Raw genomic sequence first — 14,526 nt, forward strand, 5'->3', positions numbered from 1 at the left:
ATAAAAGGGCATTCTTGTTGGTTGTCATAACCTTAATACATATTCTTCACAACTCCCGAGATAGATGTAGGTTTCATTTTAGAAGGTACACACTGTACGTTTTTAAGTGATTTATTTTGAAAAACTTTTCAAATTAGTTTTACAGCTATATCAGAAAATGAATAATTGTTTAGTTATTTCATTTACCAAAGGTAATTGAAGCAGATATTTATGAAGTCGTTGGAAGGTGAACTATCTCCAATTCATCAGGTTAATCATTAATATTTGGAGGATGTTCTAGCCATGCTGTATTAGGAGGAAACGTCACCAGATGGACATTTAAATTTTTATTTGACTAAAACAACAACATTGTGTCTTCTGGATTTTTTTTCTTCAACAGCAAACATATAATATTTTAACAAAACAAGCATATGAATGTTTCAATTTAAACATTCAAGTTTCCTTGTTAATTGTTTTTAACTAAAATACTTAAATGAAATATTAGAAAAAATTAGACTGTTAGCCAAGTCAACATGAGAAACTTAAAATATTGGCTTCTGCACTAACTCAGTCATCTTCACCTTCATTTTCTTGTTTGTTCATAATCTAGAAAAGAAAAACAAGCTTTCCTGCTTTTTCAGGTCCCAAACGATTTCTCAATTTAGAATGAATTAGTCCAAAGGAAGAAAATATTCTTTCTACAGCAACAGAATCATAGAATCATTGACTTTAAGGTCAGAAGGGACCATTATGATCATCTAGTCTGACCTCCTGCACACTGCAGGCTGCAGAATCTCTCCCACCCACTCCTGTATCAAACCTGTGTCTGAGCCATTGAACTCCTCAAATCATGGTTTAAAGATTTCAAGGTGCAGGGAACCTTCCAGCAAGCGACAAGTGCCCGATGCTGCAGAGGAAGGTGAAAAACCCCCAGGGCTTCTGCCAGTCTGCCCTGGAGGAAAATTCCTTCCCGACCCCAAATATGGCAATTAGCTAAACCTTGAGCATGTGGGCAAAACTCTTCAGCCAGACATCCAGGAAAGAATTCTCTGTAGCTACTGCTATTAAAAGTGAGATTATCACTTCAACAGTCTCTGAATCCAAATGCTTAAGTGACTTCTATCAGTTCACTGGTGTGACTTTCTTTAAAACATCAGCAAAAAAATATTTCTTGAATGGTTCACCCTTAGCTCTGAAGTTTATTATAATTGGCATATAGAGGGATGATTGCTGGATGTCCATGTCCTAGCCAACTCCTCCTCTTCAGCTGTTAAGGTTTGACCTTGGGCCTGAGTATTGAGAAAATTTGCAAGAAAATGAGCTGGAGATTGTTCTTGTCCCATTTGTTTTTTTAATGCTTGTAATTTAACTCTGTCATTGCATATTTCTCTTTTTAAGATCTCACTCAGCTCCTTCCAAATTTCAACAGCATCAGCAATAAAACAGCTATTTTCTTGCATTTTGTTCAAGGCTACAGAAATAGGCTTCAGGGTACTCAGCATGTGTTCAACATTTCTTGTAAGCCCAATGTTGAGAATTTTGTCTGTGACAGTGCCATCTATTTTTTTTCAAGTTTTGTTTACAAATGTTCATCAGATTAGGCCAACTCTTGATATAGCGCTCAAAACAGTCCACTACTGAGTTCCATTGCATGTCTTGTGGGGAGAGTTAGCTTGGTTCCTCCCACTTTTTTCAGATTAGCTGCTGCAAAGTGGTTGTTACAGAAGTATTTTGCAATTTCAACAACATTAGCCTTTATTTCTGGAACACTGAAGTCTTTGGCTAGGACGTGCATCAAATGAGCACTGCAGCCATATGTTGTTAGCTTGGGACTCTCTTCTAAATAATTTCTTCTCATCTTGAATATATTTGCACCATTGTCTGTGACCAAGCTGTGTACTAGACATTTGAATTTTTTTTCCCCACAGTTTGTTATAGCTTTTACTGCTTGTAAGTATTCCGCTGTGTGTGCATTTCCTGATGTATCAATTGTTTCTGTAAGGAAGATATTCCGTTCTTCTGTTGTCACATAAGCACATACAACAGGATCACTGTGGACATTGCTCCACTCATCAAGACTCAAGTTAACAAATTTTACCCTCTAGACTTTTTGCACCCTGCTTAATTTCTCTTTCATACACTTTATCCAGAAATTTGCCTGCAACATCTGCTCCATTGTGTGGCCTGTATCCTGGTCTTAATGACTGAACCATGTAAACAAAGTGTGGGTTCTCAATCCTACGGAAAGAAGAGTTTGTTGCATAAACAAACCGGGCAATTTTTTCATCAATTACCTCTTTTTGTAATCTGCTGGTTCTTATCACAAACTTATCTATGGTTGTTTCTGGATGACAGAGATTTTTTTTCTTTTTGCTACAGGTGATTTGCTGTGGTTATGTAACATCATGATGTGACTGAAACACTATCATTGGCAGATAACTATAGAAAATGATGGCGGACTTGAAGTTTTCAGAATCCTGTATGTTGAGGATGGATTCTCCTAAACAAAATAAGTCAATGCAGTTATTTAATTATTATTACCATACTGCTCACTTAGTATTAGTCATTGCATTCACTGACAGTACTACTTTAAAGGTGAAATTGTAAAAGGAAGATATGCCTATTTTAGCTATTTATTTTTTATCACAACTGCATCTAAAATGATAGAGTAACAACTATATGTTTGGCTCAAACATAAGAATTCAAGAATAGTCCAGAAGGAAGACCGGCAGTCCTTAAGAAAGAATTATAAAATAAAAAAGTTTACCAACATGAAGATTCTGCATGCTCAGACATGTTCCTTTCACCATCGTCAACGCAGCTTCCTCCTGAAAAGGAACACTTCGCATGATGTTGTTTCATTCAGGCAACCAGGCCTTTCATTTCTTTGTTGCTCTGTTTGCATTTTGCACGCATGCTTGTCTTACCCACAGTTAGAGGAACTTCATTAAAATATTCCCAAATGGAGTCTCTTTTACAGACTGCTGCCATTATAGGTTTTCCCTTCTAGTGAGAGAATGGTCTGGTAGATCTCAAATCAATGAAGGCTACAGTCAGACTTCAAGACTTCTGGAATATGCTGCTCAAACAGTTTCCTTTTGTTTCTACAGCCTGTCCCTCCCTTCTCATATTTGTCTCCAGACTTTTCCTTGTCCAGATCTATTCCACCCCCAACAATCTTCTATTCATTGAACTTTTTGAAACTTTGAACTTTTAGAGAGAGGTAAGGGGTTGATTCTGTGTACACAAATTTGCAGAAGGACAATAGGTTGAGGTCTGTTATTTCTCACTTCTATATATTTATTTTAAAATATTTTTGCTGTTAACAAGCATGTTATATCTGGAGACACAAATCCACAGTTTGAGAACTGCAAAACTAAGCATTTCTGCTGCTATCTTCTAAACTGAGCACTGAGTCCCATTGGGTAGATAGGAAGATTAACCTAAATAATCTGTACAGAAGCCCCTGGAGCCCCGTAAGATTGGGTCCCTAATCCATGAATTATTGGAACTCATTTACAAAACTTTTCTTAAACATTACACAAATACATTGTCTCATACTATAGAATTAGAATATGAGATTTTTGAGCTATCATGTAACTTAAATAAAAATATCTTTAGACAGGATTTTTCCCCTCAAAAAGCATTTTATAAAAATCATTTTTTAAAAATCATTGATTTTAAAACATAGAAATCAGGGTGGATAAAAATGGGACCCACATTTTTAAACTGACTCACTTTTATACACACATGCAAAAGGAAGGTCCTTTTTCAAAATTGTCATCTTGGATGTCCACTTGTTACCCCTTTCTATTGTAGTAACCTCATTGATCTGCTGCCATCTTGTTGTAGCTGTTACTTTGAAGTTCAGCAGCTTGCTGCTACTCTGAGCAACTCTAGGAGTTGTAACAATTCCAGGGCTGCACAGGAGTTCAGTTAGCTGAAAGAAAACCCAGAATCATCATCTTTTTTTTAAGCTTCTATCTCTAAAGTGATGTTAGGATAGCCTATATCCTAGACTGCACACAGATTGCTGTAAATTAAGAATTTATTAAAGTTGCAAAATCAAGCACTCAAAATTAGAAAATGCTAGAATCAAGGTTGCCTGTGCAACCTTAGTTTAGCCGCCATTGTGTTTGTGTGCATTATGATAGTCTTTAATTATATAATCCCCATGCTGCAGTCCCAGTCTACACCTTCATCCCTGGGCTTCTCATCTGATCTGTTTTGCTTCTCTGCCCTCTTCCCCCCACCCCCTCCAGGCCCTTGCCCAGCCAGTTCCCATCACCCCCTGGGCTCCTCGTCCTATCTGTGTCCCTGACCTGCACCTCACTTGCACACAGGCTTGCATTCCCATGCTCCTTTCCCAGCCTCACCAGATCCTTATTCCCTCTACATTAGAGTTGGGTGGCTCCTTGGGCCCAGAATGGGGAGCATTGAAAATGTGGGCGTGGGGAAGAGAGTGTACTTGACTTCAGTTCCTGTGCTTGGCAGCATAATTGCCTGGAGAAATAATTGCAGAGAGAGTCTTGCTTAGCCCCCACAGCCCAGCCCAGCCCAGTACAAACACTCTTTGGAGAACTGAGCTGAGAAACTAACACATTTTAGAGAGACAAGGTGAGTGAGGTTATATTTATATATTTTTTTTTTATTGGAGTAACTTTTGTTGGTGAGAGAGACAACCTTAAACCGAGCTGCTCTTCCGATCTGGGAAATATACTCAGAGTTGCAGCTAAATAAAAGGTGGAACAGGTTGTTTAGCATATGTAGTTTATATATATTTCAAGGGGCTGGTGAAGTGGTCTGTTATCACCGCTCCATTCACAGCGAGGAAAGGAAGGGACTCCAGAATAAAAATCTACCACCGCTACCAAATATTAAGTCCTTGCTCCAAAGCATAGAGATACCAGAGCTCAACAAAATGACTGGAAGAATATTTTTAACATAGGCAAAACAACATATTATGGATTATTTTTGTCTTCTCTATTAATGGAAGGAATGTGGTCCATGACAGGAAGAATGGGAAACGTCCATAGATTTTTATATCTGCTTTAATTTGACTGTCCTTAGTTGCTTCAAGGCTTAAACTAGACTTGTACAATGATGAAGAAGCCGTGTGTGTGTGTGTGTGTGTGTGTGTGTGTGTGTGTAGGGGTGGGTTACCCCATATCTGTCTAATGTGAGGTTACTTGCACCTTCTTCTGAAGCATCTGACATTGGCCAGGGTCAGATGTAGAACCCTGGAATAAGTAGATGTAACAGGTTGCAAACTCACCACTGCTGCATCTCCTGCTGGCTTGCTCTGGGAATTAGCTCATTCAGCTGTGGAACATCCTCTGCAGGTGGCGTCTTGCCCGTTGTCAGCTCCGCTATGCTGTCTGGGACCCGCATTGCTTCCTGGCTTGCGGCATCCTCTTCTGGACACAGCCCTCCAGCTGTGTGCCACTCAGTTCTCTCCCCTTCCGGGGTTATCTGCAGTTCTCAGTCTGCACCTGTCCTCTTGACTAACTGCAGCCCCAAAGCCTATTCTCTTGCCTCAGGGGAAAGCCACAGTCTGCACTGGGCCATGCTCCTCCATGGGCAAGTACAGTGTAAGGGGGGAGGAAGGGAAACCCAGCTCCCCGGCCCCCCCGCCACACACACACACACTGCTCTGGGTCCCGGCCCAGGAACCCTCTGCAGCAGCCGTCCTGCCCTTCTCTTCCCCCTATTGCTCAAGCTCTCTGGGCCACTTCCCTTTGGCCCTTGCACCTTCTTGGCCCTTTCTTTCAGGGGCCTCACCCTGGCAGGTATCAGGCTGGAGCTTTCCCTCTGCTCCCCTGAGCCTGCCCGGCACTGCTCTGTGCAAGGTGCTACCACCTGACCTCAGGACCAGTCCTCCTCCCTTTCTAGTCAGGGACAGACTCCCTCTCTTCTCTGCTGCAGCCTTTAATAGGGCTCAGCCTGGCCTGATTGGCTGCTGGTCTGTGCAGCCTCTCTGGCCTGTTCCAGCCCTTTTTCTCATGGAGTGGGTGAGCCACCCCACTACAGTGGAATATGGGTCCTACCTTTTTGTTACAATAAAACAAGCATTTTCTTCCTTGTTTGGCACTCTATTTAATGACTGTAAAACTGTGGTATTTAATGAGACATCTCATTTGAAATCTAACCAAACTGTTGTATGTGTTTACTGCATGAGAAGCCTGCAAATCACAGTAGCTCTTCACATCTTACAAGAAGCAAATAGCCTGCCTCCACATCAGTTTTAATGGGAAACTGACCAAGTCAGAGTCCACCTGTATAAACCTAAAGGTTTCTCTAAGCTATACAAAGTTTAGTCGCTTTGCAGTGCTGTGCTGAGTGTTGAACACTAGTTTGGAGCAAGAAGGAGGTTTTAAAGTTAAGAGTGGAATTTTGTGTTGGAGTTCTGTTCCCATAGAGCCAGATTCTGATACCCTTAGTCACAGGGAAGTACTGTGACCACTCTCACAGCCAGATAATAACCTTACACTCCACCTGAGTTCTGTAAGAACCCTGACAATATAGGCTATGTGGGAGAGTAACTGAATCAAGTCTGAGTTGGGCTTCACTGATTGAGTCTGTTCTCAGACAATCAAGTGCTGGAATTGTGTGAACCAAGTTCTGAAGTAAGCTAAAAATGTTTCTATATTAGCTTGCTCATGTAGTTTGAAATAACCTTGCTTGCTTATTTATTTATTTCTAAATTTGCCTCCAGATTATTAAAGATTATTACTTCATATTGAGCCCCCAAGGCAGGCAGTCAAGCAGCGCAGTCTTCTTTGCCCTCCTCTTTATGGGTATGACCAATGGAGTGCTGATGCAGGCCCTTGTAGGGTCTAGTCTCGTAAGGGAGTCATATAGAGTGGCACTTTTCCCAAGCACAAAATTTCCCATAATGTATTGTCCAATGTTTTCTTAAAATCCTCACAGTTTTTGTTTAGTTCTCCTTTTAGAATGTGTGAACCATTCTAAAATGTTAGCTAACTCTTCTGTCCAGTTCCTTCAGTTCCATCAATCTTTGAAGCTCATGTTTAAAAAAAAAAAAAAGTTAACATTTACCTTTAGAAACTGTTGCCAAAATGACTGACAGTTCTGCATTTATGATAGTTGATCTTAACACATGATCTGAAAATGTTTTGACCTACAGTATATATGTTTGATTAAAGGAGCTAATATTTTTACAATTTCATGGCCCATAACTTGAATAAATTCAAGCTGTACAGAGTTGGGTGTTTGAGGTTGTTTTTGGTGGTGGAGTTTTGTTTCTGGTTTGTTTTTTTTTGGAGTGGGGGTGTTGCATATTTCCTGTAAAATGTTGTTAATGAGATTTCATTTGGGTATCACACGTTTTCTGAAGAAGTCTTTTGATGTAGTTTCTTGGACATATGTCCAAGTAAATTTTGAAAGTGTAGTACAACCTGTGGCTTTCAGGTTTCAGACTTCATCAACCTGCTTGCCAACTTGTGATATCCATCTTTTCACTTTTAGGGCAGTTCACATTTGTTATGTCTGTCAGAACTACACATTCTAAGCACCAGTTTCATTTTGTCTTCAAAAACATATGCATCATTCTTCAATTTTGTGCGAAAACTAATTTTAAAAAGTGCCTTATTTCCAAACTAGAGTGGCAGGTATTCAAAAAAGGCAAAAGAAAATAACTATCCTGTGTCCTTCTTACCCTTCTACCAGCACATCTATCTATATAAAATGAAAAAAAGCTGGAGTGATAACACAGGTGAATTCGCTATGAGATCTCAAAAAACACGCAATGCTTGAATTGTGATTAATCTGTGATACGGAAAGTTCACACCTCAGATTTCTTATTGATTTATTAATAAAGATAGGGGGAAAGTTGATGCATGATGTCAATTTTTATAGCATAAATCTCTTCCCTCAAACCACCTGATCAAGTGCTGGCCGCAACATGTTGTTAGTCACTATTGAGGTCTTCGTTGAAGAATAATAGTTGTGACCATAGCAAACATTTTAAAAGTTCATTATATCATGTCCACTCATTAAAATGGCACTAGTACCATGGTATCATGTAGTAAATATGACTCCATTTAACATGACATAATCTGGGCACTTTGACAACCAAGACAAAATAGGAGAAAAACAAGGTCATATTATGAAATTGTCTGGGAAGATATGAAGGAATCAGTATTTCCATTAAAGGCCAGTCATGGGATTAAATGTCTCATTACTTGAGTTGTTTTCAGCGATGGTATTGTGGTGTTAGTCCCAGGACATTGGAAAGAGAAGGTTGGTGAGGCAATGTCTTTTACTGGATAACTTTTGTTGATGAGAGGGACAAGCTTTTGAGCTTATACAAAGCCCTTTCTTCAGGTCTAGGAAAGGTAAGCAGAGCATCACAGCTAAATACAAGGTGGAATAGATTGTTCAGCATAAGTAGCTAACACATTGTGAGTGACCATTTGAGGTGAAGTGGCCACTTAACACCTCTGCAGTCATATGACAAAAAACAGGAGTTAAGGGGTTACAGATTGTAATAAATCAACAATCCAGTGTTTTTATAAAAAGACCATGATTTTTGGTGTCTAACAAGTTTAGAATTTAAGTTCCATGCTCATCTTTTGAAGGTGCTGTACAGGTTTCCTTTGAGGATTAGAGGTCAGATATGGAGTGATTGCTTTGTGAAAAGTGTTTGCCCATGGGTGATATGGTGTTTTTTGTCTTGTCTTGTGTGAGTTCATTCAAGAGTGTAGGGATTGCCTTATTTCACCCACGTATTGGTTCTTGGGGCATTCAGTGCATTGGATGAAGTACATCACATATGATAGCCGTGTGTAAAACCTGTGGATCTTGAGGGTTATGTTGTTGGGGATATAATCATCATATCAGTGGAGATATGTCTGCAGGTTTTACATCACTTATGGCAGTGTCTGATGCCACTTTGAGTTAGTGGGGTCCTGGTCTGTAGGGAGCTTGCTTCTAATGATGAGCTTGGCAAGGTTAGGGGGCTGTTTACAGGCCAGAAGAGGGTGTTCTGAAAAGATTTATTTCAGGATGGGGTTTCCATCAAGTATGGTTTGTAATGGTTTAATGATAGCCCATAGGTGTTCCAACGTGGGGTAATAGGTGACAATATGGGTATCCAGTCGGGTGGAGGGTTGGCTTGTATTGAAGCAGGTTCTTTTGGGGTATTTGAATGGCCCATTCCATAATTCAGTGTACTTCTCTGGAGTGTCTTTGTTTGGTGAAGGCAGTTCTGAGTATAAGATGTATCCTGGATTTTCTCTTTGGAACATATTCTGTGGCATCTGTGTGCCTGGCTATAGATAAGATTTTTTTGAGTATGTTTGCGGTGGTTATTGGATCTGTGAAAGTAGGTGTGGCAATCTGTAGGTTTCTTGTATATAGTGGTCTGTAGGATTCCATTGTTCAAGCTTATTGTGGTGTCCAGGAAATTGATGCTGGTGCATGAGGTTCTAGAGAGTATTTGATGGATCAGTGGTAGTTGTTAAGACTATGGTGGAAATGTGAGGGTCTTTAGGTCATCTGTCCAGAGGACGAAAACACGTTAATGTATCTTGGTATATCATTGATTTTGTGGTGCATATGTCCAGAAATTCTTCCTCAAAGTGGCTTACAGGCCCTCCAAAGGGGGGAGCCAAAGGGGACAATTTCCAAGTGGCCCAGGAAATGTAAAAGGACCTGGGGTTCCTGGCCACCACTGCTGCTCTAGCAGCGGTGGCAGCGGGGAGCCCCAGGTCCTTTTAATTCACTCAGGCAGGCTGCAGGGCTCCTAGTGCATGTGAGGTGATATCGGTGGCAATGAAGGCAGCCGAGTGGGCATGTGGAAGCCCTGGCTGTGCCAGAAGAGCACCACCCAGTAGCACAGCCAGCAGCAGCTTGCTGGGCACCGGCTGGTACAGCACTGCACGTGCGCACACACAATTCAGTGACTGTCATTGTCAGTGCGCGTATTCGTATCTTTAAAAAAAATATCTAGCAATATTCAGGAAGGCATCTTTGGCTATGATGTTTTCAGGCAGTTCAGTATATCACTATCAGTAAGATTGGTCTCTGTCCAAAGATACAAAGCCCCACATTCAGCACATACATACAAATGATTTTTCCTCTCAAGATCAGATAAAGTCCAATATGTTTCCTAGCAACAAAAATTTGTGTTGTAGGTTTTATTTCAACTTCCTCTTCCATAGCATATGTACTGTATGCTATCCTTCATATCCTATAAAGAATTAATTTCATACCAGGCCATTGAAGGCTGCTATCAAATCCCTCCCCTCTCCTCCCCCATTCTTCTTTTCTGCATACTAAATAAGCCCAGTTCCCTCAACCTCAACTCATAAGTCATGTGCCCCGGCCCCCTAATCATTTTCGTTGCCCTCCACTGGACTCTCTCCAATTTTAAACCATAATGTATGTATTTAATTTAAAAATATAATTCAAAATAACAAATTCTACATTTTGTATTTAGGCTCACAATTTGTTTAATACTGGTGCTGTAACTGAGGGGAAAAAAGGTTAACTACTTCAAGCAACGACACAACTTATAGACTCATAGACTCATAGGACTGGAAGGGACCTCGAGAGGTCATCGAGTCCAGTCCCCTGACCTCACAGCAGGACCAAATACTGTCTAGATCATCCCTAATAGACATTTATCTAACCTACTCTTAAATATCTCCAGAGATGGAGATTCCACAACTTCCCTAGGCAATCTATTCCAGTGTTTAACTACCCTGACAGTTAGGAACTTTTTCCTAATGTCCAACCTAAATCTCCCTTGCTGCAGTTTAAGCCCATTGCTTCTTGTTCTATCATTGGAGGCTAAGGTGGACAAGTTTTCTCCCTCCTCCTGATGACACCCTTTTAGATACCTGAAAACTGCTATCATGTCCCCTCTCAGTCTTCTCTTTTTCAAACTAAACAAATCCAATTCCTTCAGCCTTCCTTCATAGGTCATGTTCTCAAGACCTTTAATCATTCTTGTTGCTCTTCTCTGGACCCTCTCCAATTATTCCACATCTTTCTTGAAATGCGGTGCCCAGAACTGGACGCAATACTCCAGCTGAGGCCTGACCAGCACAGAGTAAAGCGGAAGAATGACTTCTCGTGTCTTGTTTACAACACACCTGTTAATGCATCCCAGAATCACGTTTGCTTTTTTTGCAACAGTATCACACTGTTGACTCATATTAAGCTTGTGGTCTACTATGACCCCTAGATCTCTTTCTGCCATACTTCTTCCTAGACAGTCTCTTCCCATTCTGTATGTGTGAAACTGATTGTTCCTTCCTAAGTGGAGCACTTTGCATTTATCTTTATTGAACTTCATCCTGTTTATCTCAGACCATTTCTCCAATTTGTCCAGATCATTTTGAATTTTGACCCTGTCCTCCAAAGCAGTTGCAATCCCTCCCAGTTTGGTATCGTCCGCAAACTTAATAAGTGTACTTTCTATACCAACATCTAAATCGTTGATGAAGATATTGAACAGAACCGGTCCCAAAACAAACCCCTGTGGAACCCCACTTGTTATACCTTTCCAGCAGGATTGGGAGCCATTAACAACTACTCTCTGAGTATGGTTATCCAGCCAGTTATGCACCCACCTTATAGTAGCCCCATCTAAATTGTACTTTCCTAGTTTATCTATAAGAATATCATGCGAGACCGTATCAAATGCCTTACTAAAGTCTAGGTATATCACATCCACCGCTTCTCCCTTATCCACAAGGCTCGTTATCCTATCAAAGAATGCTATCAAATTAGTTTGACACGATTTGTTCTTTACAAATCCATGCTGGCTATTCCCTATCACCTTACCACCTTCCAAGTGTTTGCAGATGATTTCTTTAATTACCTGCTCCATTATCTTCCCTGGCACAGAAGTTAAACTAACTGGTCTGTAGTTTCCTGGGTTGTTTTTATTTCCCTTTTTATAGATGGGCACTATATTTGCCCCCTTCCAGTCTTCTGGAATCTCCCCCGTCTCCCATGATTTCCCAAAGATAATAGCTAGAAGCTCAGATACCTCTTCTATTAACTCCTTGAGTATTCTAGGATGCATTTCATCAGGCCCTGGTGACTTGCAGGCATCTAACTTTTCTAAGTGATTTTTTACTTGCTCTTTTTTTATTTTATCTTCTAAACCTACCCTCTTCCCATAAGCATTCACTATATAGACATTCCTTCAGACTTCTCAGTGAAGACCGAAACAAAGAAGTCATTAAGCATCTCTGCCATTTCCAAGTCTTCCGTTACCGTTTCCCCCTCCTCACTGAGCAGTGGACCTACCCTGTCCTTGGTCTTCCTCTTGCTTCTAATGTATTGATAAAAAGTCTTCTTGTTTCCCTTTATTCCCATAGCTAGTTTGAGCTCATTTTGTGCCTTTGCCTTTCTAATCTTGCCTCTGCATTCCTGTGTTATTTGCCTATATTTGTCCTTTGTAATCTGACCTAGTTTCCATTTTTTATATGACGCCTTTTTATTTTGTAGGTCACGCAAGATCTCGTGGTTAAGCCAAGGTGGTCTTTTGCCACATTTTCTGTCTTTCCTAACCATCGGAATAACTTGCTTTTGGGCCCTTAATAGCATCCCTTTGAAAAACTGCCAACTCTCCTCAGTTGTTTTTCCCCTCAGTCTTGATTCCCATGGTACCTATCAGCTCTCTGAGCTTACCAAAATCCGCCTTCCTGAAATCCATTGTCTCTATTCTGCTGTACTCCCTTCTACCCTTCCTTAGAATTGCAAATTCTATGATTTCATGATCACTTTCACCCAAGCTTCCTTCTACTTTCAAATTCTCAACAAGTTCCTCCCTATTTGTTAAAATCAAGTCTAGAACAGCTTCTTCCCTAGTAGCTTTTTCAACTTTCTGAAATAAAAAGTTATCTGCAATGCAGTCCAGGAACTTATTGGATAGTCTGTGCCTCGCGGTGTTATTTTCCCAACATATATCTGGATAGTTGAAGTCCCCCATCACCACCAAATCTTGGGCTTTGGATGATTTTGTTAGTTGTTTGAAAAAAGCCTCATCCACCTCTTCCACCTGATTAGGTGGCCTGTAGTAGACTCCCAGCACGACATCACCCGTGTTTTTTACCCCTTTTAGCCTAACCCAGAGACTCTCAACACTTTCGTCTCCTATGTCCATCTCCACCTCAGTCCAAGTGTGTACATTTTTAATATATAAGGCAACACCTCCTCCCTTTTTCCCCTGTCTATCCTTCCTTAGCAAACTATACCCATCCACACCAACATTCCAGTCGTGTGTATTATCCCACCAAGTTTCAGTAATGCCAACAATGTCATAGTTGTATTTATTTATTAGCACTTCCAGTTCTTCCTGCTTATTACCCATACTTCTTGCATTTGTATATAGGCATCTAAGATACTGGTTTGATCTTGCCTCCCAGCTTTGCCCTGACCCTCCTTCCTCTCTGCCATTATAGCCCGTGCTCCTTCCTGTTTCCAACCCATCTCCCAGGTCTTGTTCCCCACTTACCTGTGGGTTTTGCTCACCTGTCCCCGTCGAACCTAGTTTAAAGCCCTCCTTACTAGGTTAGCCAGTCTGTGCGCAAATAAGGCCTTTCCCATCTTCGAAAGGTGAACGCCATCTCTGCCTAGCAGTCCTTCCTCGAATAGCATCCCATGGTCGAGGAAGCCAAAGCCCTCCTGGCGACACCATCTTCGCAGCCAAGTATTCACCTCCATGATGCATCTGTCTCTGCCCGGACCCCTACCTTCAACAGGAAGAATCGAAGAGAATACCACCTGCGCTCCAAACTCCTTAACCCGTACTCCCAGAGCCCTGTAGTCACTCTTGATCTGCTCAGTGTCACACCTCACAGTATCATTTGTGCCCACATGGATGAGTAGCATGGGGTAGTAGTCAGAAGGCCGGATAATCCTCGACAATGCCTCTGTAATATCTCGGATACGGGCCCCTGGCAGGCAGCATACCTCCCGGGATGAACGGTCAGGGCGACAGATGGGTGTATCCGTCCCCCTCAGCAGAGAGTCTCCAACCACCACTACCCTACGTTTCTTATCAGTGGTGGCAGCAGCAGACCTCCCAGCCTTAGGGGTACGAGGCTTCACTTCCTTAACTGTTGGGGGTGATTCCTTCTCTCCTGTATCAAGAAGAGCATAACAGTTATCTTTTACCACAGCAGGAGGGCTCGCAGCAGGGGTGGAGCACTGCCTGCTACTACAAGTAACCAGCTGGCTGTGTCCACCCCGAGCCTCCTCCTCCACTGGTGTGTCAGATACACCCTGAGGCATCTCCTCCTCCACTGGTGTGTCAGTAGTCCTGTGAACTGGGACAGCTACATCAGCTGTCTCCACATGGATACTGTCCAGGAATTGCTCATGGATATGGATGTTCCTCAGCCTAGCCACCTCCTCCTGTAGCTCTCCCACCTGCTGCCTGAGAGATTCCACCAGTAGGCACTTTTCACATTGGATACCACCCCCAGCCTGGATATCAGTAAGTGGAAATTGCAAATTACAGTCTTTGCAAGCTCACATCAGAATCTGGGTAAAAGCATCCATGCT

This window comes from Gopherus flavomarginatus, chromosome 2 (assembly GCF_025201925.1).
Source record: "Gopherus flavomarginatus isolate rGopFla2 chromosome 2, rGopFla2.mat.asm, whole genome shotgun sequence".
Lineage (NCBI taxonomy): Eukaryota > Metazoa > Chordata > Testudines > Testudinidae > Gopherus > Gopherus flavomarginatus.